Raw genomic sequence first — 27,575 nt, forward strand, 5'->3', positions numbered from 1 at the left:
ACAAACTTAACAAGGTGTATTCCTGGGCGGAGATTTATGCCCGCCGACAATATCATCCAAAAAAAGCACAAACAACAACACATTCCTCTGAAGAGAGTCTAGTGACTGAGAAGGAAACATCGATCACTGGTGGACCAGTTCAACTAACCAACCAGACCCTGTTAGCATCAACTGATAGTATACAGCAACTGACTACCAGTGGAAATGTGGCTTTTTTGTCTCAGGCACAAAATCTAGGATTACAACCTACGGGTCAATCAATAGTAACAGTAGTAAGCGAAAAACCAGGAGAGGAAATGGCTGGAAAATCCTTAAGGAGCGGGAGGACAGTGGTCTGATCATCAATATCTCCTCAATAACTCTCACACAACAACAACAGAGAGTGCTAAACAAGGGATTGTCATTGTTACCTACAGTGAGAGCAAATGAAATGGAACTCGAAGGAGCTTTTCACCGGTTCATGAGAACCTTGAGATTAAGACACTTTTTCAATAATATAGTGCAACCTACAGAAACAACTCAAACAGAATACAACACACGCTTCAAACCTAAGAGCACCTACCAACCACCTGTGTCGCATAAAATGCTTGATACATTTGAAACAATGGTGAAAAAGGACATACAAGGTTTAGATTACAAGAAAATAAAATATAGTAATCTTACAAAATTTGAGAAGCAAACATTACAAAACTTAGCAAACAATCAGGCGATACAAATACAACCAGCTGACAAAGGAGGAGCAATGGTAGTAATGGATGCGGATTAGAGGAGTAGAGGAGCATGTCTCAGATACAGGCACTTATCAACTTTTGGACAGAGACCCCACAGGATTGTTACAACAAATGCTTAAAGATTTGCTGCAAAACGCATTGGAACAGGAATGGATTGATGATAAAATCAGAGGTTATCTAACTACTACCCACCCTCGTTGTCCCACACTATACATGCTCTCAAAGGTGCATAAACATCTGACCAATCCACCTTGCAGACCCATCGTCTCGGGGTGTGGGTCAATTTTTGACCCCCTCGGACGTTACCTGGATTATTTTCTTCAAAAGTTTGTACAAGGGTGGCAATCCTATATAAGGGATACTAATGATTTTTTAACAAAAATTTCGGAAATTGAAAATGGATTTGAAGAAAGTTGGATTCTCTGCACAATTGATGTAATATCCTTGTATACTTCAATACCACACTGAGCTGGGTTAGACTCAGTAGAATGGGCACTTTTGCAAATGGACGATTTACCAACAGATAAAGTGTTTCTCTTGCAGTTGTTAAAATTCTGTTTACACAACAGCTACTTCGAATGGAACCATCGATATTATGCCGAAATGACTGGAACTTCTATGGGCTTTGCAGGGGCCCCTGCTTACGCGAACATTTTTATGGCGCAATTTGAAGCAGAACACTTGATTGAGACTACAATGTGGACACAAGTTAAAATGTACTGTTGTTTCATAGATGACATCTTTTTAATTTGGCAAGGTACTGAGGAGACACAATTGAATACCATACAACATCTAAACCAAGTGAACCCAAGGATTCAATTTACATACAAGATTGATCGTCACACAATGGATTCCTTAGATGTGAGGATAAACAAACACTCAAAGGGTTTCAATACAGAACTATATACTAAATCCACAGATCGAAACAGTGCACTGCACTACACCAGCTTTCACCCAAGGCCACTAGTGAAGAATCTTCCAGTGTCCCAATTCATTCGCATGAAGAGGATATGTTCACAAACTACAACATGTGATTCTAACATTGAAAGGTTTGTTCGCAGATATCAAGAACGTGGATATCCTACGCAAATAGTGGAACACAGCAGAGAGAGAGTTCAACAAATGGACAGACAAACATTGCTCCAACTGAGACCTTCACATCACCAAGATAGACTGGTATTTGTGTCAAAATACACCACACTTTCTACAATAATAAAACAAATCATCAATCAGAGGTGGGAACTCTTATCCTCAGAGAAGGAATTTAATGGTATATTTTCACAACAACCCATGCATGCATACGCGAGAGGTCCTAACATCAGACAAATATTAAAACGAACCTAATTGGATGACCGCAGGACTGAACACAAGGGTACTGTGCGTTGTCAGAACTGCACACATTGCAATACCGTAATCATAGGCAACATCTTTACACACCCAACCACCGGCAAAACCATTAAACTGAGACACACCAGTGATTGCAACGTCCAAAATGTGGTATATGGGATTAAATGCCCATGCAGAAAGATGTATTTGGGCAAAACTGAGCGGAAGATCAAAACCAGATTAACTGAGCACAAGAGCAGAATACGTAACCAGCACTTATCATCACCACTTGCTACTCATTGGAAGGAAGCCAGTCACAAGATTTCCCGACTACGGTTCTTTATTATAGAGAAAGTGGAGATTAAACCTGGCATTGACAACAGACAGAGACTCCTACAACGAGAGCTATATTGGATAAGACAATTGCAGACAAGGCACCCAACGGGGTTAAATGTTAGATATCATCTTTCGTGTTATCTTTAGAATGAATGAGTTAGATTGTCGGGTGACTTAGAGTCTAGAATAGCATAATAACACGTATTACTACCTTGGAAACATCATAACGGAGATGAAAATCATCATTAAGATATTCAGAATGGTTGGGATTTTGTGATCTCTAATCGTACATTCTATCCAGTGAATTATACATGAGAATCACACCTGTTATGATTGCATAATACTGATGTTGAAAATATGTACATTCTATCTGGTGAATTATACATGTAAATTACACAAGTTATACTTTATATGATTGTACAATACTGATGTTGAAAATATGTTAATTTTTTCAGTACATTAACACACATCTGCATATACGCCAAGATTAGGGAGTACACGAAAAACATTTTTTGATCAAGAACCTTAGTAACACAGTAAGCCTGGACCTATTCAATCATTTATATAGAACCCGGAGCGTTATGCCCTTCTGACTAATATGAAGTAAGAACATTACACGCGTTTTTTAAACATCGTTTCGTTCTACATTTAAAATAAAGATCGAGTAGTTGAATCATTCCAGGAATATTATTAGAGACTAACGTTATATTAAGTAAAATTTAGCATAATATCACAAGAGCGTTGCACATTATAAATTGGCGCTTGGAAATATTCCCCGGTTCGAGATGTATCTTCTTGCACAACGTATAAATCTTTCCATGTATATTTGTGTTTATTAAATCCTAACATAACACCATACTCTGTTGAGAGAAGTAGAATTTAGTGCACTACAAAATGGCGCTTTGAAACACCATCCGTTTTAGTCACTAATTCCGGCTCGAGTACGTCGTCTGTGTTTAGCACGTGGCGCGAACCATAGAATGGTAAATATCAGTGAAACGCTGTGAGATCGTAAACTACACCAGTAGAACTGAACGCGAGCATTTGTTCTACAGCAGCGACGGCAGTAACTACAGGTATTTTCGCTTCATTTGTCTTATCCCTTTTGTAGATAGCCTCGGTAACAACAGTAATCCGACACTTACAGCTATTCGTTTACTCTTTCTGCAGGAACAGAATATTCATTCAACAGGTATGTTTTTTTACCTGACGGTCAGGACAAATTTCTACTCGTGATTTCATACAAATATTTAAATGTCCTATGACACGTTTTCAGGTCGTTATAACCAGTCAAGATAAGGTAGGACATGTTATTCTTATTTTTCAACTATTCATTCATTGACATTAAATAACGATTATAATTAACCGCCGAGTTTTAATATAACTTCTTCACATAGAACATCAAGTCCCAGAAGCTATTGGGTAAGCATGAAGTTATGGTGCTTAAGACTTAGATCTTACACTGCATTTTCCAAAATATAACATTAGGTGTCTTGGTTTTTATTTCAGCTGATCGATTACGCAAATTACATAAAAAGGTATGAAATGGAATTATTTCATAAATAATTACTCCCATGGTGCACGTTAAACATAACACATTTACACATTATGTTGTTTAATTTTTTTTTTCAGATCAGCCCCTGATGAAGGCACTATTCAGTGCCGAAATGCATTGGGCAGGAATTGATAAAATGTGAAATGTTAAAAGTCATGATTGGTTATAAAGTGTTATCACATTGAATATTGTATAATGCATTGAAAAATATCGTGGAAGTTTATTGATTATAATTGCACAGAGATTAAGGAATGTAACACAAGTTGATTGATTGAAGATAATCAGATTATAATAATAAATAACTGATTAACAATTGCATACAAAGTTGAAAGAGCATAATTCATTAAGGTGTAGGACAACACCATGTGCACAGTGCGCAACTAGATGAGATTTTATCCCATCATAACCTGTAACTTATAATACCACCACCTATGAACGTTTTCTTTTGGTAAGGTTTAGGCTGAATTTTTTTTTCATTGACTGGTTGTCTTTCCAACAAGAAACAATTCAGCAAAAGATCTTCCCCCCTGTCCTTGCGACGACATCTCCACCCAGTCTACCATACATACTATCCTTTTCTGTTAGTTTTACAGTGAGTTTTAGAAGATGTCGCCCTGCATTTCTCTTCTTACAGCTTCTGGAGGGAGAAAGGCTGGTCATTACAATTGCTAGTTTCTTGAAGTGTATTGTCCATCATAGAACCAATTTAGAGTGATCAAATGATATTAAAACCTATAATATACTCATTCATTTGTGGACCACTGTTTTTCTCCCATGTAATAGACTGTTGCTCCCTATTTCTCTATGCTCTTTGTTCTACCCTCGACTTCAAAGTTTTATATTTGACTTATGTTATGAAGTGTCTCAATTAAGCATCATAAGTTGCAATAACCCTAGAGAAGGAATATCTCCTCAAGGCCGTATCTATCCTTTTATATGTGGAAAGACCTTTAAAGATTGTATATAAATATATAAAAAAATTGTAAATATTTTACATTCAAGATGTATATCTACTCGTTCCACCCTTTTATAATTTTTGATAGAGGCCATATAAAATGAATTGTGTGGAGAGATATCCTCGAATAGTATATGGGTTTTTAAAGTGTAATATTGTATTTTAAATCTACAGTTTTTTAAATGTAAATAAATGAATGAATGAATACTTTTATGATTTTGCAACTTAAAATTGAATAAAGCTTAATTGAATTGAATTGAATAACCTTTGGCCACATCCTTGTTTCCACCATGATGTAATCAAGGCGAGATTAGTGGCCCTTTTTATTGTAAGTGCACATTGATGGAATATCGGACGGAGTGCGTCCTTTACAGGCCCTTATGGAGTTATTTAGAGTAAGGGCCATAATCTGAATTGGCAGGGGGGACCATGACTTTGGTCATGGTGATTGACAAGGTGGAATGGCCCAGTAGTCATCTTCGCCCAGAAGTGCACCCTCACTCGTTCCTAGGAGGGGCTCGAAGTGACAATTCAAATCTCCAGCCAGTAGAGGATGGCCGTCATGGGGCAGTGTACTCAAAAAATTAGAAAGGTCGTCAATAGTGGCCGATTCGTGAGCCAAACTAACTGGTCATGAATATACATTCACGATAGCTAGTTTAAAGGAATTCGGCCACTTCAGAAGTATGCACGGTACTTCTTCAGAATCTGTGGGCCTATTCCCTGCCATGCACCCCAAATGAGTAGCTACCCAAATGGCGAGACCGCCTGATGGTCGTCCCTTCCCTCCCCACCTGGCCGATACATGGAATCCCTCTCTGGAGTGTTTGTCCCTGGCCCAGGTCTCCTGAAAGAGACAGATATCCTTTTGATCTACCAAGGAGCCTCACTCTGGACAATTTAATTTGTGCGATAGACCCGCCACATTCCACGATAGAATTGACATCGTCTTCAGTGTTGCGCCAGGATTTGAAAAGGCAACACTGGTCTGCTGTGCTCTGTCGCCTGGGGCTACATTAAGAAAGAGCACTAAATGAGGGAGAACAGTGCTCCCTAATCCATCAGTAACTATTTCCCCTTTGAGCCCTTGAACATGAGTATGAAGATCTATAAAGGAACCAGCTGGGCCACCAAAACATGACTCCACGTCTCGACTAGATTCCGCAGGGTTGCTAGATTGGGTAATACAGACCGTACCCAACTTACTATACTGTAGTCAGTCCACCATTTCCAAACTGCTGTACCTATTATGGGTGGTTAGATGACTCTGGACGATTAAACGCTCATTGCTGCCCCTCTCTCCCCTTCCCCCACGTCGGTGCGTTACTAAAGACCAGTCGCCTGTGTGATCTGGCAAGTCTGTTGGCGGATAAAAAAAGGACAGGGGAAGGCATTGAATAGCTGTCCCAGTGCTAATATTGCTTTAGTTACAAATGTGCTCCACAGTACAGGGATCCCTAAAGTTTACCAGGACACAGTCACCTGTGATAGTTTTAGTACAATGACCCACCCAGAAGAGCCTACGTACCATCAGTATTTCACTAGTGATATGAGAGGGTAGTGGTCTGTTTTGATTTAACCAGTGGGTCACTTTATTTTTTAAGGAGGTAAATGATTCCTGGCCAGGGTTACTAATTTCCTGGATTCCTACCAATACTACCACATGTGGACTAGTTTGAGGTGGTAAGTCGATTCTAGGTGCCCTCTGGAATGGTGCTGCAGATACAATTTGTTCTTTGCCTTTTAGTTTCCCTGCAGTAGCAGAAATTCTCCTGCTGAGATACTCTTCATTTACGGTCCTGGCTTCGGCTATTTGTGACGTAGATGGGATAATGACGTCCCTGACAGGTGGCAGAGCATAGAGGGGGGGATTTTGAATTACAGGGCCCTCACATTTAGAAGAAGTCGTTTGAGTAGTACCCAAACATAAGCCATTTGGTTTTAACATGTCCCCAATACCTCGTGTAGCCAATTCTAGCTGGGAAAGATGAGCTTCGATGCGCCCGAGTCTTTCTTCTATCGGTCCCAGCGAAGATCTCAGTTAATCGCCCAATTTTATAAGGAGAGAATCTTCAGCCAGCCTTGTACGGCCTGGTAGACTGAACCGCATCCGAGATAGTTGGCCCTAGGCCCAATACAATCGGTGGCGAAGGCCCCTGACTGGACAAATCATTCAAGGCTTTTGACTCCTTGCCTTTCATTGTTAGATCACTGTTACCCAGCCCTTTAGCACGTTTAGACTTTCTTCCTCCCACAGTGGACGCGGCAGCGCGCTTTCTCTTGGGTTTGGCGCGATCTTGTCCTAACTGGGGGTGACAGGTAGGTGTTTTCATTTGAGAATTAGCAAGGGCTAGAGTGTCAATGGTGGACAGAGCTTCTGTCAATCCTGAGCGGACAAGAGGTAACATGCGCTCATTGTCCTGGGGATCAGACGGGGTGTGTATAGTTACAAACACAGGAGATATATTAGCGTAAAAATTCCGCTCGGGTGTCCGGGCGTTGGCAAAATGACCCATTGAGGAGCGTTCGGCCAAGGCCAGATCTTGCGACACCCGGCACTCCATCAGAGTTATCCCCTGATCAATAACAATATTTGCTCTTGTTATAAAGTTATCCAAAGTCCCAGTAAGGTGACCCCTGGCGGTCAAGGTTTTATTTCTCGTCTCACGTGCAGCCATACTATTGCTGACAGCGTTGCTAGCAAGAAGTACTTGTGGCAAGCCAAGGCAATAGGGGCTTGGCTTGCCACAACGGGCTAAAACGGGCCCGCCCTTGGCCCGGGCTTTGCCCGGCGCGCGCCCGCGCACGTCCCACGATGCGCGGAAGTGGGCGAAGCTAAATACAGGCAGAAAGTCGGCGGGAAGAGTCCCCAGCTGCGGCCGGTGATGAGGCGCTACGGCGCTACGGCTGCTGGTCCTCGCAGTCCCACAGCGTGAGTCCTGGCTCCAGAGAGGCCGGTAAAGTCCCGCAATATGTCCCCAAATCAAGAACAGGATAGCACCAGTAAGCCCACAAAGAACTGCTGCGAGCGGCTCCCGCGAAGCAGGGGCCGCGAGCAGTTATGAGGAGCAGGCATGGGGTGGGCGGGATGAGTCCCCAGCTGCGGCCTGTGATGAGGCGCTACGGCGCTACGGCTGCTGGTCCTCGCAGTCCCGCACCGTGAGTCCTGGCTCCAGAGAGGCCGGTAATGTCCGGCAATATGTCCCCAAATCAAGAACAGGATAGCACAAGTAGGCCCACAAAGAACGGCTGCGAGCGGCATGAATGTATATATGTTTCTTTTTCATTCATAAATGAGATATAAAGTTTATAAAAAGAATTGTGCAAATTGAAGGGGTATAAATAAAAGTACCCAGACAAACTAAAATGAATTTTTTGGTTTGACTTTTAAAATAACTGTTTGAGAATCTGGTTGGTGTGGGCACTGTTGTTGCATTTTTTAGAGTCTGTACCTGGGCACAGCTTGACGTAGTGGGTGACCAGTCTCGTCAAGAACCCCCACAGTTTGGCTTGCCCTCCCTAACGGCCTTCTGACCAAAACTGGATTATCTTTATGGAGAGGGGATGTTTCTTCCAAAGGTTCTGGAACTCTGCGGGTATGGGACTTCACAGCCATATTCATCACCAGGAATACACGAGATGCGAACCTCACCACCATGCATCAAGGCAGTTCTTCCTCCTATGCTTACGAACCAATACCTAGTCCCCCAGGCATAGGTCATGCAAGAGGTCCTTCGAGGTCAGTGCAGTCATGGCTCCAACATGGTGAGACACACAACGAACCACATCAGCCAATCCTTTGCAATAATCATCAGTGATATTTATCAATGCTGTGGCTGACACTGCAGGCAAGTGCATCGCCCTCCCCATCAATATTTCATGGGGGGAATGTCCTGTCCTCCTAATTGGAGTGCTACACAAACTCATCAGCACTAACAGCAGTGCATCAGGCCAATTCAAAGACGTCGATGAACACATACCTTCGCCATCCTCATCTTGAGCATCCCACTCACCTGTTCCACACTTCCAAACACCTCTGACTTAAAGCTACAATGCAGTTTTTGTTCAACTTGTAAGGCAGCGCACAATAGTCTCAAGATTTTACTATGGAAGTACGTTCCTCTATCCAACTCCAATGAAGTTAGAAATCCAAACCGTGGAATCAACTCTCTACGCAGGCTACCGTCAGACTGTCACACCTCCTAGATGGATATGCCTCCACTCAGCGTGAAAAAACACACCCCACCCCCAAAGTGTACCTCAACCCATTGCATCTAGGCATCTCAAATACATCTAACTGAATCCTATTGAAAAGACCTGCCGATCTCCGAATGTGACTCAATGCAACCACAGTCTTCTTCCCAGCCTTCATTTCCTGACATGTAACACACCTGTATTATATGTAGACAAGGGAACCCAATTGGATAGGTCGGGGACCTTGGGTCCTGGTATTTTATATAAACAGTTGTCCCTCACATAAAGGATAGGGTAAGGAAAATATTATAGAAGCACAATGAAATTTAAATTGTGTTGTCCAGCTGGACAAAAATATGTATTATTCTAGATGTTCAAAAAGAAAACAAAATAATGAAGTGGAAACACAAACCCTGCAGCAATTAAAACAAGAAGGAAAACGCTGGCATTTCTTGGTGCTTGAAAGAAATTAAAGGATTGTCAAGGACAAATTAAGGAAAACACCTTAGCACAAATCAATAATACGTATAACAGTGTCAGAGTGTTAAATAGTCGATGACGTTTTGATCCCATACGCAGCGGTACTAGTATCATCATCAGGACTTAGACATATATGCCAGACATTAGTACCACTTTTCAAGAAACGGTTATAGTCACACAGGAGACTAAGAAGAACTGGGGAAGGCAATTGAATGCCAACTGTAAAACGACAATCGCGATCCAGAAAATAAAGGTATGATTGTATATGAAGGGCCACAATAGGTAATCGATTAATTGAAAGCATGGCAGCAAGTGCAAAACTTCAGCAGCGAGAGTGATATGACCAATGTAATTGACTGCGAGTGTCTTAGTAAAGTGGTCCACTTCTTCTTAGTTTCCTTACCTTATCCTTTGTGTGAGGGACCACTGTTAATGTAACTTACCTGTACCATATTGTCTCCGCACACATGTAATTTTGGATTAAACCACGTTTGTCTGAACACCCACACCATTGCATCTCTTCCAAGATGAACCACTCCATATATTTGCCTCGCCATAGGACTTAACAGGCAATCTGAGAACAACACTCTACCATCAGTTGAAACCCAAATGCCATCATCTCACTTCTCCCAACCTGCTCTAATCCAACCAGCTTCCTCTTTTTCTGAAACCTCTTCCTGCAAACGCTTGACTTTATCCCAAGTGTCTGCAATGGCTAACGTTATGTTGAGCTCTGTCTGCTCTGTGCCCTCTCCTGAATATTTTCCATTGAAAACACAAACATGTACAGCACAAAAGCGTGCAACTTCATCAGCATAACGATTTCCCTGAGAGATAAGGTCATTCCCTGTCCCATAAGTGGCACATTTCACTACTGCCACTTTTTTCGGACGCAGCAAAGCTTTCAACAATTTTCTCACATTTTTCCCATTTCTGATAGGAGATCTCGATGACGTTAGGAACCCCATCTGTGACCATAGCTGTCCGAGGTCATGAACCACACCAAATCCATACTGGCTATCGGTCCAGATGGTGACTTGGATTTGATCAGAAACAAAACATGCATGGGTCAAAAAAATGATTTCAGCCACTTATGTGGCATATACTCTCTGTAGGCAAGCGGCTTCCACAACTCCAAAAATAGTGCATACAGCAAACACTGCTTTCTGGAGACCTTCATTGTCCCTTAAGCATGCACCATCAACTAAAAAGACTTAGTCTGATTCAGGTAATGGTTCATCATCAATAACAGGTCTTGGTTTGGAACAAAGTTCAGTCATATCTAGACAGTCCTGGTCCTCACAATCTTCCCCTCCATGGTTCGGAATAGTCATCAAGGTAACAGGGTTTAACATAGAACATCTTTTCAAGGTGACATTCTCTGACACCAATATGACTTGCTCTGCAGCTGTGGTCCAGAAGGGACGCCTTATGAACACAGACAAAACTTCTACCTGCGATCCCTGCGGTGATTGCCGCTACTCCCCCGATGACTGCCAAGGGTCAAACATGTTTGATAGGCTTGGGGCTAAGGCAAAAGTCTTCACTGCAAATACCGGCCTACCTGACACAGCGCAAGGACAAGATTTAAAGACTTCCAAAGATTTTTCCGGTAAGGAGGGGGTGAGTCTTCCTTTAATAGTGTCTACTACAGCGGTGTCTAATTCAGGAAGCCCCCCCCACCCCCCATCATATCGACCCTTTTGAGCTCCTGGATCTACTAACTCTATCAACTCGTCAAAAGAAGCCGTTATGACTCTAGGTCCAGCTCCAGACTCCCCTAATGTCTTATGTTCTCCCACCCAGTGTATGCTGGGTAATGTAGTTTAGCTTTCTAAAGTCCTCGAATCTGCTTCTTTGGAGCTGCCTACAGAACGATCTCATGACACTAGGGGATCAGTGGTTAGTGAGTCTACCGATAAGTTCTACTCGGTCTCCGATCACTCTGCATCCAGGAAGGATGATGATGACCATCCAGAGCTTCAGTGGTCAGACTATGATAGTGACTCTGCTGATTGGCGTCTTAGCGCGCCCTCCGAAGATTTGAATATCGATTCAGTTCGTAAAGCCCCTGGCTCTAAAGTACCTTATCAATCTACCCAGCAAAATTTGCAGAATGACTTATCTGTCGAACAGTCTCAATTGAATATGCAGGATATATGTGGAGATACTAGGGGGGCCGTGTCAGATATCCCTGGAGAGGTCTCTTTGGTAACCATTTATCAAACCATAATGATGCACAGAGAAGCAACAAGACAAGAAAATATGCGTACCCAGGGGGTTGCCGCAAAATGCAGAACTCTCTTTGACGCGTTATTAAAACCTGCACTGAGACTACTACCAGGGTTGCCGAAGCTGAAGAACGGATTTCAGCTCTTGAAGATGCCGCAGCTGTCCAGAAAGATCTAATCACAGAGGTCAAAGAACAACGCAAGGACATTTTATGGAAACTTTCAGATCTTGAGAATCGGGCTAGAAGGAATATCCTCCGGGTCTTGGGGATAGAGGAAAATAAAGAGGGTGACAGCGTCCGCCAGTTTATAGTGGAGCTTTTTTCCGATGCTTTCCCAGAGGTCACCCAGTGGGATTGGAATCTCGAAATACAGAGAGAGCATCGTTTTCCATTTAATAAAAAAAAGCAATCCTCTGCCACTGCCAATAATCCCTACCCCGCACTATCCTGGTATGCTTCAACAATTTCTTTGCCCGTGAACGCATATTTGACCTTGCCAAACCTAATAAGAAGCGATCTGCTAAGGACTGCCAATTCTTTGTCCGTCAGGACCTTTGTTTAGAGATGGTTGACCGCCGCTGGTATCTCCGACAACAGATTTCTCTATTCCAGGCTAAGAGGGCCCAGGCATTTTTGCTCTTTCCGGCGAAATTAAAAGTCATTTTTAAGGGTCAGTTCTTTTTCTCTGAGATACCTGCTAAGGAATTTTTGGACTCAATATAGCCTGAGTTAGGCAATGTATCTTTTTTGTTTTCAGATGCAGGGCAGTCGTTATTTCTTTTTGTCTCTGTCTTTTTTCTCTTTTTGTGATGACCTGAGTGGTATATATATAATCCTGAACTCTTTCTCTAGTTGATGTCTTAGGGTCATCCGTTATTTTTCTGGATAGGGGGAAACTGAGGGTTCAGTTGAGTGTGGGGATACGCTTACGCAACCATCACAAGGACCATGGTCCTGATGCTCCGTATGGGGGGTGAGGGGTGTGGGGGTGCAGTGGGTGGGTGGGCGGCTTCAGCTGGGGTGAATGGGGTGGGTTGCTGGGTGGTGTGCTGGTGGTGGTCGGAGGTGACTAGATCCAAGGTTACTGACAGTCGTTTGTGTTTTTCAAATGTATTTAATGTGATGCCAATTCTCTCATGTCTCTTTAAAACAAGCTGGATTGCTATCAGCCGTCTTCAGCCAGGAGAGCTTGACTCCAGTGGCTTAGTGAGCACGGGACCCACATCTGGGCATACCCTTCCCACATAGGGTGAACAGCAAAACACACAAGATGATGGACGGAATGTTGCACAATGGCAAAACATTCACCCCCAGTCACAGATCTGGGTTTAATCCATGATTATTTTGCTCACCAAGCAATATTTTGCTCACCCGTGTGTTTTGCTATTTACCCTATGTGGGAAGGGTATGGCCAGACATGGGTCCCGTGCTCACTAAGCCACTGGAGTCAAGCTATCCTGGCTGATGAAGGCTGATAGCCAGAAACCGGTGCTAGGATGCTTGATTCCGGTCCATGGAAGACATGGCTTGGCAGTTCAGTCTGGACTGTTCCCATGAGGCACAGGGTCAAGAATGATTTGCATATGGCCATGTCTGAAGTGGGGTGGCTTGGTGAGCAAAACAAAGATGGATTAAACCCAGATCTGTGACTGGGGGTGAATGTTTTGCCATTGTGCAACATTCCGTCCATCATCTTGTGTGTTTTACTGTTCACCGTATGTGGGAAGGGTATGCCCAGACGTGGGTCCCGTGCTCACTAAGCCACTGGAGTCAAGCTATCCTGGCTGATGAAGGCTGATAGCCAGAAACCGGTCCTAGGATTGTTGATTCCGGTCCAGGGAAGACATGACTTGGCAGTTCGGTCTGGACTGTTCCCATGAGGCACAGGGTTAAGACTGATTTGCATATGGCCATGTCTGAACTTGGGTGGCTTGGTGAGCAAAACAAAGATGGATTAAACCCAGATCTGTGACTGGGGGTGAATGTTTTGCCATTGTGCAACATTCCGTCCATCATCTTCTGAGTTCTGCTGAATCAGCAATGGCACCTCTACCTTCTATGCCGGCTTTGGCATCCTTCTCTTCTATCACAGTCCCTTGCATAAAGGAGCTCTTACTCTGCCTCAAATCTGGTGCCCCCACAGACCCCTGCTGAGTGTCTACTCTCAGACTTGCTCCCAAACTTACTGCTGATTCCTGTCTAGGTCTGTAATAATATTCTTTTTTCTGGACAATATCCGAACATCTGGAAGGAAGCAACTGTCTCGCCTCTCCTTAAGAAGTCCTATACCAACCCCTCAGAGTTGAAGAACTATAGGCCTATATCCCTCCTCCCCACCCTGCCAAAATGCTGGAAAATTGCTCGTAGAATGGTTTTCGGGCAGGTCATAGCACTGAATCCGCTTTGGCAGCAGATTCGGCCTGTATTTGTATGCAGGTCGACCAGGGCGGATCCGCTATATTGATTCTGCTCGACCTCTTGGTGGCATTTGACACCATCTTCCCAGCTCGCATGCTTCAGCCACTGCTGGAAGCGTGAATCACTGGGAGGGCTCTGCAGCTTCTACACTCTTTTATGTATGGCAATACCAATGGCGCTATATAAACATTCATCCTATCCTAACATCCGCCTCCACAAATGGTCCAAAATGGTCTACCTCCAAGACCGCTCCAAGAGTGCAGTCTTCTTTCCCCTCGGGCACCGTCATTGGATGGATCTGGATCAAAATCCTCAAACATCCCAATAAAAGCCATCTGTTGGTACACTCGATTGCCCTGTGCAATCCTTGGAGGTTGGGGAATGTGCATCTGTTGACCCAAACCCTCACCATTCAAGGATTTAGGTCTTGTCACAGTATCCACCACCTCAGACACCTGAGTTACCTGCCGGGTTTAACTGACAATCGCTCTACCAAAGCCCGATCTTTGACAATAATGACAAGCAGTATTCCTCCTTAAAGTTCCCAAATCTTTTCCTGCCCTAGGATATTCCCCTACCTCTTCCCTGTCCTACTGGGGCTAACAAGTTCTGTGTTCCACCCTGACCAGTCCCGTCTCCGACTCAAAGTTCCTCCATTCATCTGCATCTGCTTGACTTTATCTGCATTTCTCAACTGTGCCATCATCAACTTGTCCTTCATTTTCCTATGCTTAGACTCTACCTCATCACTACAATACTTATCATATCGCAAAATCTCATCCACGGATATGTTTTGCCAACAGATCTGATGTTGTTGAAACTAATCTCTGACCTTAATCCTAAAACAAATTTGGAAACAAACTGTCCCACGTCTTTAGGGTCCAACGTATCCAACCCACTGTACTGCTTGAAGGCTTGGAGGAGCCTTTCATAGTAGGCATGTACTGATTCCTTAGTCCGCAACCACATGATTACATGATTGATCAGACTTTTTCATAATTTCAGGGGAAGGTACATGTGTCACAAGCTCTATCCGGTTCTGCAGATAGCCAATCAAGAGCAATTTTACACGCCGACCATAAATCACTCGGGACCACAATATCAAATAAAGTATTCAAGTCAATCCATAACACTTTAAAATTTTCACAAAGCGATCAGCTTGTTTGTACCACTCAGCGGGTTTTTTCTCAGACGAGGAAAATCATTTGTAAATGCAGCTAAATCACCCCTACTCCATGGTACATGCACATACCCTCCGTTTGGTACTTCTCGCAATGGATAAGCCCCACTCCTGCAGACCTTCCTCCGAGAGGTGGCCCATCACCCATCCATTTCGTGACGCTTTCTTCTTCCTATTGATCAAGCATGCTCCATGCACGTATTCCAATGATCAACATTCGAATGTGTGTTTTCAAGCCTATCAGCAAGTTCTCCTCCAATTCATGATCACTTTAAGTTAACCTATGATTTCCCTGCAGCATTTTTGTCTTGGTCAGATCTACATTGTACGTCTGAGCCAGTTCAGTCATCCTATGTGCCCGCCTTGCCTTACGAGTAATGTCCTTCGCCACGAACAACCTCATCCTGCTCATACAATTCTATCCTATTGAAAGACAAGTTCCCATCAACTATCTCATCCACTTCTGCTTTCAATTTTGCCACATCTAGCAATTTCGCTTTCACAGCAGCCTTAATCATTCCCTTGCCCAACATTCCCACTTGCCTTTCCCTTTTACAACTTTGGTTCCTCTGCTGATCTACTGACCCTGTATCTTGTGAAATGTGCTTAACTCCAGAATTTCCCTGACTCATTCTCACCTCCGTTATCCTTCCTATGGGTTCTCTAACTGGAGCTTCCCACATTCATCTAAATCTGATTGGTAATCAGCTGATAATTGGCCACTGTACCTGTCCATACCGTATTAGACCCAAACACACATCCTCAACAGGTCTGCCCTTGCTGGTAATGGTGTACTGGCTTCTACAGGCACCACAAATGGACCATTTCCATCGATTATAGCACGCCCCCCTGAGCTGGTTCTTTCTCCCAGTCTCATCTGCTGTTGACTGCTACTTTCCCCCTGAGTTGGTTCATACACAGAGAATATAGGCCCAAATGTAACCAGTACTATAAGAGCTTCCGGTATCTATATATCAGCATTAACTACACTAGTTTCAGGTCCCCAAGCGCTGACATCCCTGTCCCTTCTGGCCCTGCTGACATCCTTCCCATTACTCTTGCACTGGGGCCTGTCAGTGACACCTTCACTACTTCTGTACTCTCTGCACTTTCCAATTCTTGCCTTCCCTCTTCCGACTGTGGATTGTAAAGGGGAGGATGCAATGCTAATAATTTAACCATTTAACTATCATCTGTATCACTCCCATCATCCTCATTCATATGTCAGGCGTCTGTTTCCTTTACCAGTAAGGGGTACCATTTTTCCCCCTCATCTATTGCCCATCTTTTCAATTGTGGATTGTGCATCCCACCGGGCATCCTGATCGCCTCCATTGCTTTTTTCATCCTGCCTTGCCTACACTCCCTTCTCTTTGCATGAGCTGCTTACATACAGGCATCTAATGCCTCAAATTGTGTCGGTCGAGGTAGGGGTCCCAATGAAGACATCACTCCCCTCAATTGATATAAGCCATCCAATCGAAATGACCCATAACTGGGAAAAGCCTAGTCTCCCTCCTTCTTAGTCATAATATGGCAATTTTAAAGCCAGACTATGGTATGGAGACCTACATGCGTTGCCATATAATGTGCCAGAGTATCCTTAGTGGTGCTTCTTCAACCACTTGGGTTACTACACCTGTATCTCCCCTGCCCAAATCTTGTAATACTATGAAGCATCACATTTTTAAATCACTCCTTTTCATCACCAATTTACAGTACTTAGGCTTCCCAGTGACAATCCAGAAATCCCAGCACGGCACACCCTGACGTCACCTTTTCCCTCTTCACAGCGGTTCACCCTCCTGCACAATCTCACTGTACACATTCACTGTCACACTCACAGAACCAAGTAACTGTCTGCCTTTCAAATGACCCGACAGTCACATTAAAACATTAAACCAAAACCAAGAAATTGTCGGCGCTACAAGAAGTTTGATAGAATTCTCTCACTCAAGAACATTCATACCTCATAACCCACGCCCTGCACCGGCCATTTGAATCGCTGCAGTCTACCCCAGTGCATTGGGTTTTCCACACATGATTATAAGTTCACTCACACAAAGTTCCCTCTCCCAAGTGAGCTGTCGATAGCCCTCCACAACTTCCCACATCTAATGGACAAACAATTTTGACCAAGAGGTGTCTCCTACACCACAAACCTATCCCGGGATCTTAGGCTACTCTTGAGCCAAAACCAAAACCACATAGACAGCGCGCATTTGGTCCTATATCCCACATCCACTTGACTTTCAACTCAACTGCACAAGACATCACACAATCAAATAATTACCGCAATCTAACACACAGATCCCTGTTCATTCTCAAGCCACCACTCACGGCTGTCTTCGCTGCAGAATCAATCTTTGTTGATCTCCACCAAAGCCCATCTTTCTTCACTATCAATCTTTGGCCCTATTTTTGGGCTCTACAAACCAAAATATATTCTAGATTTTTCTAGATTCTACCCTCACTTCAAGAGGCAACTATACTCTGAACCTACCAACTGAAGGATCAGGGTTCCGTGTTTTAGACTTAATCTGGAACCCAGGGCCGATGACCTTTTGCCTGCTTTGCAAGTGTGGAGGAGATGAAAATCATCAGCCAATTACTTTACCATTTTCTATGAACCCAAAGGACCACAGATTCCTAATCCAATTTATATCAATTTACTATGAAGCCAAAAATAGTTGGACATATAAACACATCAATACGAGAGTGTAGAAATATAGGGGCACTAATACAAATCGGAATCTACAAATAATATTTAAGGGCTGCAACAAGCACAGAATAGCTAATTCCAAAATTGAGACACAAATGATCATACAAACCACATCCAGGGTCTTCTTCATTGGTGAATAATAAACACAACACTATCTGTCCCTATGCTACCTCTCTCATAGCATCCCTACTTAGCATTTCCCAGCAAGCCCCAGAAAGGTGTCAGCACGTGAAGACTTCCTAAGAAGCACACTCGCATTATATGGGTCGTGTAGCTTAAAGCTACAGAGCTCGTTCTAAGTTTCTCTCCCCACTCCAGGTAAGACAGATGTCCCCCAGGCTCTGTCCCTATCCTTAATACAAAAGGCAAAAATTACACCCACAAATACATCACATGACTATTTCGTCCAGTTTAACACCCCCTTACAGGTAACTTTCCATGAAGCAATGGTATGTTCAGGTTCTTGCTCGACAACCTTTCCAGACAGGGAAGACATCCTCCCTTGTTATTAACTCCATTTGTTCAAAGGAATCATCTCCAACCTATATCTGCCTAACTCCTGAAACAAAGATGTTATTCTAACTAACGAGGACAAATTCTTGTACTTGCAACAGAAATGTGACAGAAACTTTTCTATGAACACATAATTCTAATTAATAGCTTTATTTAGAACAAATAGGTTGAAACAAAAGTCAGGCCTACCCGATTCAGCTAACATAAGAGCGAAACCTGCGTATAATATGGCTGAACATATGACTTGTTAAAACACACATTAGTTGAGTCTTTAAATGAAATTTCATTAGTCATAAATGTACTTCACACGTATATAATTTACCTAAACATGTACATTTACTACTTTAATTCTTTGATTACATGAAGAAAATATCTAGCACGTCACTTACATGTTATTACATTTACCATTCTAATATCTTAAACTTAATACAACAATAGATTATATGTGGATGTGAACTAACCTTGATTATGATGCATCCCTACAAAATAAAGAGCAACTTGGCACTCTATCAAGAGGAACCAGACTTGCACTCTTTTAACCATGTTGGAAACATATCACTGGCAGGTAACGGACCACTTATGATTTTGAAAGGTATCTTACTTCTAACCGCATTAAGACAGGCAGGATGAACAAACAGCTTATCCTCCATAGCCTTGTGCACAACAACATCATTCTGAACCGCTCCCTGGATACAGTCTACTAATGTCCCGTTAATTTGTCTGTGGATGATACAACACAAGCCTTTTATGCTTGATTTCAGATTTAATCAGAAATTCTCTCATTCTTCTTGACACAAATTGCACCCCGTTGTTGGAGGCTATCTCTTTAGAAAAACCTTCTTCCTAAAAATGTTTGCTGAAAAAAGACATAACAGCACTAGCATTAGGTTCAGGGACAAATTCCAACTCCCGCCATTTGATGAAAAGCCATTGACTGGACCATCATACAGGGCCAAAATATTTTCTGAGCCTATCTGTTAGAAGGTGGTTCTGACACTCTGACCCACCTGGGTTTTTCACATTTTGAGCAACTATTTGTTGAGCTTTTACTGTGGGAGAGCCTCATAAGTTGGGACTCACCCACAGTGAACTCATGATGAAAGAGACTGCATGCGCATTTTATCGGTGTCCCCCTAGCTTGACTAGGCCGCAGCGCTGCAGCTGGAGGAAGGGGCACCGGGCTGTTTACATGTAAACAAATGTGTACATGTGTGTGCACACGTGTACGGGCAGAGCAGGGGAGATTCCTGGCGCGCGCAGCCCAGGAGCGAATACAAAGTGAATGGTGTGGCAGGACTTATGCAGAATTGGGTTGTGACATGGAATAGGATTTATACACAGGGTAGAAACATGCCAGGGAAAGTCAGTTTGTTTTACTGTTTTTCACTCATTATACCCCTATGGGGATGTGGAGCCCATGGGCTAGTTTCAATTTATGAAGGCGTACAAATTCCAGACAAACACTAAAGTCCACTGTAACTGGTGTGAGAAGAAGCATTCTGCATAGTCCAAAGTCGTATTTCTACTGCTTTTGGGTCATCCAGAAATGTCATATTTCTCTGAGTCAGCCCATAACCAGGGCATGGCTGGGGGCTGACCCCAGCAGGCTGGATTAATGACCTTCCTTCCAAGAGTGAAGGCTTCTTCTCCAAAAAAGAGAAGATGGGTGGAGCTACAGCCTATTCCATCAGCAGCGGTCACCTGGTACCAGGCACCAAGCTGCACTGACAGAAGTCCACTGGTGAAATGAAAGCGATTAGAGGCCTGCAGGATTAATTTAATTCCACCTGTTAGTAGGTGAATGCCAAATCAAATTTGCTAAACACAGATGCACCAGCAAAACCAAACACAATGCTCCAGAATCCAAAACAAAAAAAGTCTCAGCACATACCCATATATTCAAGATATCAAGAATGATATAATACATTCCATGTTTTTCAAATGGGAAACAGTATCAGTTACAAACACAATAAATAAACTCCCAAAGAGAATCAATTTGCTGGAGACTTCTTTTTTATGAAAAAATGTTTCTTGTTTCTTTATTTTAATAGATGATATTTTCATTCAATTATTAAAAACATGATACATGATCATAGCCGACGCGGCGCGTTTCGTCTCCACGAGACTTCTTCAAGGCTTTTTTCGTAGTCTTTTTATTCTTTCGTACTCTCAATTAAGTCCTGCTTCAGTGAATCTTCCAAATTTGTATTGCTTGTTCCTATCACTGGTTATATCGTGCTTGTCAAATAAACGGAAAGAGAAGGTCTCCCCAAATGATGTAATTCTGCCTAAATTATTATATGTAGAGCGAGGCGTTCTGTCCAGTGTCCTTGTTTGTAGGAATGCAGGCAAGAACTGCTCCAGAATCCACCATTAATTTCAACATCTTACCATCCACACAGAAATCAGAATATGGAGCCCAACACTCATGCTCATCTTCATTGTGTATGACTAATACCATGTCTCTCGTCCCTTCCACCAAATCAGTCATATCCTCTCCAGAATCACCATGAAATACAATATTCACTTTGTTTTTCTTTGACCTACACACTTTTGCAAAATGCCCAAATCTCCAAGAGTTTTTACATGTGGTACTTTTTGCGGGACAGGGACGGCCCCTGGGAGAGTGTTGAGGGTACCCACACCTGAAACATACTTTTTTTTGCTTAAAAGTGGGATTACATTTCCTCCTCTGAAATGAAGGCTTTGTGTTACCCCGTTTCCCAGGGCCACTCTCTGCCATTGCCCCAACACTGTCCTTATTAACTAGTTCACTTGAACATTTTTGAGAGATTTCAATGCTTTTTACAATGTCTATTGTCTCATTTAAAGATGGATTCTTGTAAGTGGGTAGTTCCTCCTGTACCTTTTTAGCACTAAACCTGACCACTGTTGGTCCCTGATTAACTGATTCATAAAATCTTCAAATTCACAATCGGCGGCTAAGACGTGTAAAGCTTCCACATATGAGTCTATTGATTCCTCCTGGGGCTGCTCTCTTGTGAAGAATTTATGCCTTCTGACTATCAAACTTGGCAACACATCACTTTGCTTCTCCAATTTTTTGAAATGCCTCCTGAAAATCGTCCAATTCCTCTTCATCATTTGATGCCTGTTGTATAGGAGGAAGATATTCAAAATGGTCAGTCCCTCAAACTCTAAATTGTGCCGAAGAAGAAACCTTTTCCTCTCAGGACAATATCAATTCCCCCCAAAAGCTCCTGAATACTTTGTGAATGGCCTATCCCAGGTTTTCCATTTAAATGGTGGTTCACCAGGCGACTGTAAAAAATAAGGGGGGAGTAGATTCCCCCACAGTATTGTGAAATCCTGCACAATTACATCCTCTATAAACCTGTAATGAGACTTTACATTCTTGCCACACAAAACACCACAAAATTGGTCAATAAACATACACCTCCTAGCCTCAAATTTGGAAATCCCCAAAACAGTGTGCATACCACTGAAAAATAGTAGACTCCACAAAGCAATAAGTTGAAAATAAAACATGATAGTGAGCATGTCACTGATAGGCAAACACTAAACTCTAAAAACATCAAAACACTGTGCCACCAATTTTAGAAAAACAGGTGCATAAATAGAAGAGTGCGTGTCACTGCAACTTTGCCAGGTTGCTTACTGCCAGGTGACATCCTGAGTGTACATGCCGCTGTTTGCCCCGACATCGCACTACATCACAGGGAAGAACAACAGCCAAATCAATGCTTAGCAAATGCAAACACGCTTACAAAATAAACAGTGTGCGTGTCACTGACGGCTGGAAGCTGTCGCTTGACATCGTGAAACGCGGTGGGGATATAAACAGTGTGCATGCTACTGCAAGCTGGAATCTGCCACACGACACGCTGAAAAGCTGAAATATGCACTGTGTCCCCTTTCAGGAAGAAAAAAGCATACAGTCAATCACATCAGGTCATGTGACCAGACGTCATAGAGGTCTTTTCTTGTGCTGAGTGGAGCAGGAACACACGCATCCAGCAAGCTACTGACTTTATGATAATGGTCAACCTTGGACCACAGATGGAGGCAGGAGCAGATGTGTTTGTGCATTGAGGTGGAGGTTTTTCTTCCACCAATAATTTATTCTCTGGGAAGTCTCAGGGTAAACAGTATCCTCCCCTATGGTGCCCTTTTTGCGCATCCTGTCTAGCTCAGTTTGAATATTGCTAGGCCTGGTGAAAAGGAATAGAGCCGTTGGGGTGGTTGCGTAACAGGTCACATTCACTACTACTCTATGGAGTTCTACCTTGTTGGGCTGTATTCTGGTCCTGATTCTCAATAGGTATAAGTGAAGAAGGCATTTTGCTTTTTCAGGGGCTATATTTTGGGACAAGTAAAGTCTATCTGCGCCTATTGCATGCAGTATCAGTGAACAGATGTATCACAACCTAGCTGATGTCTTAGAGCCCATGGCAGACATGTGCTGAGGTACACAGTTAAAATATCGAGTATGAAATATCGATGTACCAAAATATCATGTCAGTAATTTCGAAGGTGCAGAATATCGAAGACAAGAATATCGTTGGACAGAATATCGACCCTAAGGTAAGTAATATCGAAATACTTAATATCGATGTAAGTAATATCGAAGTTAGTAATATCGATAGCATATATATCGATGTTACTAATTTCGATTACACTAATATCGATATTTGTATTATTTCTGTTGTTTTTTATTATGTATGTGTTATATGTTTTACTTAAGTAATTAAAATAAGTAATAATATATGTGTATTACATATATATATTAATACATTTATTTATAAGTAAATTATATGTTTTAGTACCGGAGCGGGTTGTGGGTTTATAGGGGAATAGGGTGGGAAGTAATTTAATTATGTTAAATTGATTATTAATTAGTAGGATTTATTAATAAATTGTAATTAATTGGTAATTATTTTTAATTAATTGGAATATAATTTTAATTACTTGATTAATTGATAAATATGTTCTGTAGCGGGTTATGGGTTTATAAGGAAATAGGGTGGGAAGTAATATAAATATGTTAAATTAATTAATAATTAGTAGTTAATATTAATTAATTATAAATAATTGGTAATTAAATTTAATTAATTGGTAAATCATTTTAATGAATTGATTAATTGATAAATATGTTCTATAGCGGGTTGTGGGTTTATAGGGGAATAGGGTGGGTAGTAATTTAATTATGTTAAATTAAAAAATATTTAGTAGTTATTATTAAATAATTTTAAATAATTGGTAAATAAATTTAATTAATGGTTATCTCATTATAAATAATTGATTAATTGATATATATGTTCTGTAGCGTGTTGTGGGTTTATAGGGGAATAGGGTGGGAAGTTATTTAATTATGTATAATTAATTATTAATTAGTAGGAATTATAAATTAATTTTAAATAATTGGTAAATAATTTTAATTAATTGGTAATTAATTTTAATTGATTGGTAAATATTTTAATTAATTCATAAATAGATAAATGTGTTCTGTTGTGGGTATTGGGTTTATAGGGGAATATGGTGGGAAGTAATGTAAATGTAGCTAAGTAATATTTTTTTTAAATGATTGTTTTGTAAATATTATAATTTTTAAATACTTATTAATTCGTAATTAAATATTATAAAATTGTATTTTTTAATATTTATTTTTGGTTAAATATATTTAGGTAATCATGTTTTTTATAATTATGTATAGGTATTGCATATGGTTTAAATTTTTTTAATACTTTATATCATTTTTTAAATAAAAAGCTTTTATTTATAAGTATGTTATTTTAACCCCTACGATGTCCAACATTTTCCCTACTGTTGCATTCTCTGGAGTTGGAATAATAATTGTTACCCCTACGCTATCCAACACTTTCCCTACTGTTGTACTCTCTGGAGTGGGAATAGTAATTTTTACCCCTACGCTATCCAACACTTACCCTACTATTGCACTCTCTGGAGTGGGAATAGTAATTGTTACCCCTACGCTATCCAACGCTTTCCTTACTGTTGCACTCTCTGGAGTGGGAATAGTAATTGTTACCCCTACGCTATCCAACGCTTTCCCTACTGTTGCACTCTCTGGCGTGGGAATAGTAATTGTTACCCCTACGCTATCCAATGCTTTCCCTACTGTTGCACTCTCTGGAGTGGGAAAAGTAATTTTTACTCCTACGCTATCCAACGCTTTCCCTACTGATGCACTCTCTGGAGTGGGAATAGTAATTTTTACTCCTACGCTATCCAACACTTTCCCTACTGTTGCACTCTCTGGAGTGGGAATAGTAATTGTTACCCCTACGCTATCCAACGCTTTCCCTACTGTTGCACTCTCTGGAGTGGGAATAGTAATTTTTACTCCTAAGCTATCCAACGCTTTCCCTACTGATGCACTCTCTGGAGTGGGAATAGTAATTTTTACTCCTACGCTATCCAATGCTTTCCCTACTGTTGCACTCTTTGGAGTGGGAATAGTAATTTTTATCCCTACGCTATCTAAAGCTTTCCCTACTGTTGCACTCTCTGGAGTGGGAATAGTAATTTTTATCCCTATGCTATCCAACGCTTTCCCTACTGATGCACTCTCTGGAATGGGAATAGTAATTTTTACTCCTACGCTATCCAACGCTTTCCCTACTGTTGCACTCTCTGGAGTGGGAATAGTAATTTTTACCTCTATGCTATCCAATGCTTTCCCTACTGTTGCACTCTCTGGAGTGGGAATAGTAATGTTTACCCCTACGCTATCCAATGCTTTCCCTACTTTTGCACTCTCTGGAGTGGGAATAGTAATTTTTACTCCTACGCTATTCAACGCTTTCCCTACTGTTGCACTCTCTGGAGTGGGAATAGTAATTTATATTCCTACGCTATCCAACGCTTTCCCTACTGTTGCATTCTCTGGAGTGGGAATAGTAATTTTTACCCCTACGCTATCCAACGCTTTCCCTACTGTTGCACTCTCTGGAGTGGGAATAGTAATTTTTACTCCTATGCTATCTAACTCTTTCCCTACTGATGCACTCTCTGGAGTGGAAATAGTAAGTTTTACTCCAACGCTATCCAACGCTTTCCCTACTGTTGCACTCTCTGGAGGGTGAATAGTAATTGTTATTTATTTATTTATTTATTTCGATTTATATAGCGCGTTATAACCCAGGGGTCTCTAAGCGCCTGTCCGGTAAACACCGCAGAAATCCTGAAAAGACCCTTCCCAGAAGATTATAGCCCACCCCAGGCCTTCTGGAAAAGAACAGTCTTCAACCTCTTCCGAAGGGACAGCAAATTAGGTTCCTTACGCAGATCCGCCGATAGACTATTCCAGACTGCTGGAAGGGCATTCGAGATGGCACGACCACCCACTGTCGCCAATCTGAAACGTGGTTGTGTGAGAAGGGTTGCCTCAGCAGATCTTAGCACCCTACCCGGTTTGTATGGAATCAGGCGGGTCTTAATGTATCTTGGCGCCTTACCATAGAGAGATTTGTGAGCAATACATAACCCTTTGAAAAGCACCCTCTGCCTTACTGGGAGCCAATGTAGCTCGCGCATAAGTGGGGACACATGCGTGCTCCTGGGTTTCTTATGAATGAGCCTGGCGGCATCATTCATCACCATCTGAAGTCTGTCCAGGAGTTTTTGGGGTAATCCTAGATAAAGTGAGTTGCCGTAGTCCAATCTTGCTAGAATCATTGCGGAAACCGCCCGTCTCAAGGTGGAATAGGACAGTAGTGGCGCAATTTTTCTAAGTTGACGGAGCAGGCCAACACAAGTTCCTACCACCGTGGTGACTTGTTTCCGCATGGAAAGTTTATCATCCACATGGATGCCTAGGCTTTTTACTGCCACTGCCGGCTCCGGGGGCGGTCCAAGTTCCCTAGGCCAGAACCCGTCATGCCATGGATTGCCAGCGATGGTGATAGGTAAGACCTCCGTCTTGTCCGGGTTAATTTTTAGGGAGTTCAGCGACATCCAATTAGCTGTGTGCTTAAGAATGGTTTGCAGATTTGCTGACGCCCCAGGAGCATTATCCATTTGGATAATGATTTGGGTGTCGTCAGCATAGTTGTATACCTGACAATCCATTTGATTCAGGAGTGCAATCAATGGTTGGAGATATATATTGAATAACAGTGGCGACAAAGCCGACCCCTGTGGCACTCCACAGGAAATTGGTGTTGCAGTAGAGAGCAATTCTCCCAGCTGAACTCTTTGTGTTCTCCCTTGTAGGAAAGAAGCAAACCAGGCGTGGGCTGTGCCTAGGATGTCGAAATCCCTCATCCGCGACAGAAGTTGTTTGTGACAAACGGTGTCAAACGCCGCAGAGAGGTCTAACAGCACCAGGGCACCAGGTATCTTCTTATCTGCCCTGTTCCGGAGCTCATCCATGACAGACAGCATGACCAGTTCCGTGTTGTGATTTGCACGGAACCCCGATTGATTTGGTTCCAACAGCCCGTTCCTTTCTAGATGGTCAGAAAGCTCGGCCAGAACATGCTGTTCCAGCACTTTGGCCAGGAAAGGGATCTGGGAAATGGGCCTAAAGTTTTTCAGGCATTTCACATCTGCCCCAGTCTTTTTTAGCAGAGGGATCAACCTTGCCTCCTTAAAGGCAGTAGGAACCTTGCCTAATGCTAAGGATGAGTTCAAAAGGGTCAGAACCTCCTCTTCTATTCCTGGCATAGCCAGTTTGAATACATCAGGGGGACAAGGATCAGCCTGGGAGCCAGACTTAACTCTCCCAGTAAGCAGGGACAGTTCCTCTTTCGTGATAGGAGGAAGAAAGTCCAGAGGTCTGTCCACCAGCTTCTTAGCCGACGTAGTCAGTGGGGGGCAAGCATGCATGGGAGTACAGGCAATTTCTGAAATAAGATCTTTAATTTTGCTAGTGAAGAAGTTCTGAAATCTCTAACAGTCCTCTAAAGTGAACTCCAGCCTTTGTTCT

This window comes from Lissotriton vulgaris, chromosome 1_1 (assembly GCF_964263255.1).
Source record: "Lissotriton vulgaris chromosome 1_1, aLisVul1.2, whole genome shotgun sequence".
Classification (NCBI taxonomy): domain Eukaryota; kingdom Metazoa; phylum Chordata; class Amphibia; order Caudata; family Salamandridae; genus Lissotriton; species Lissotriton vulgaris.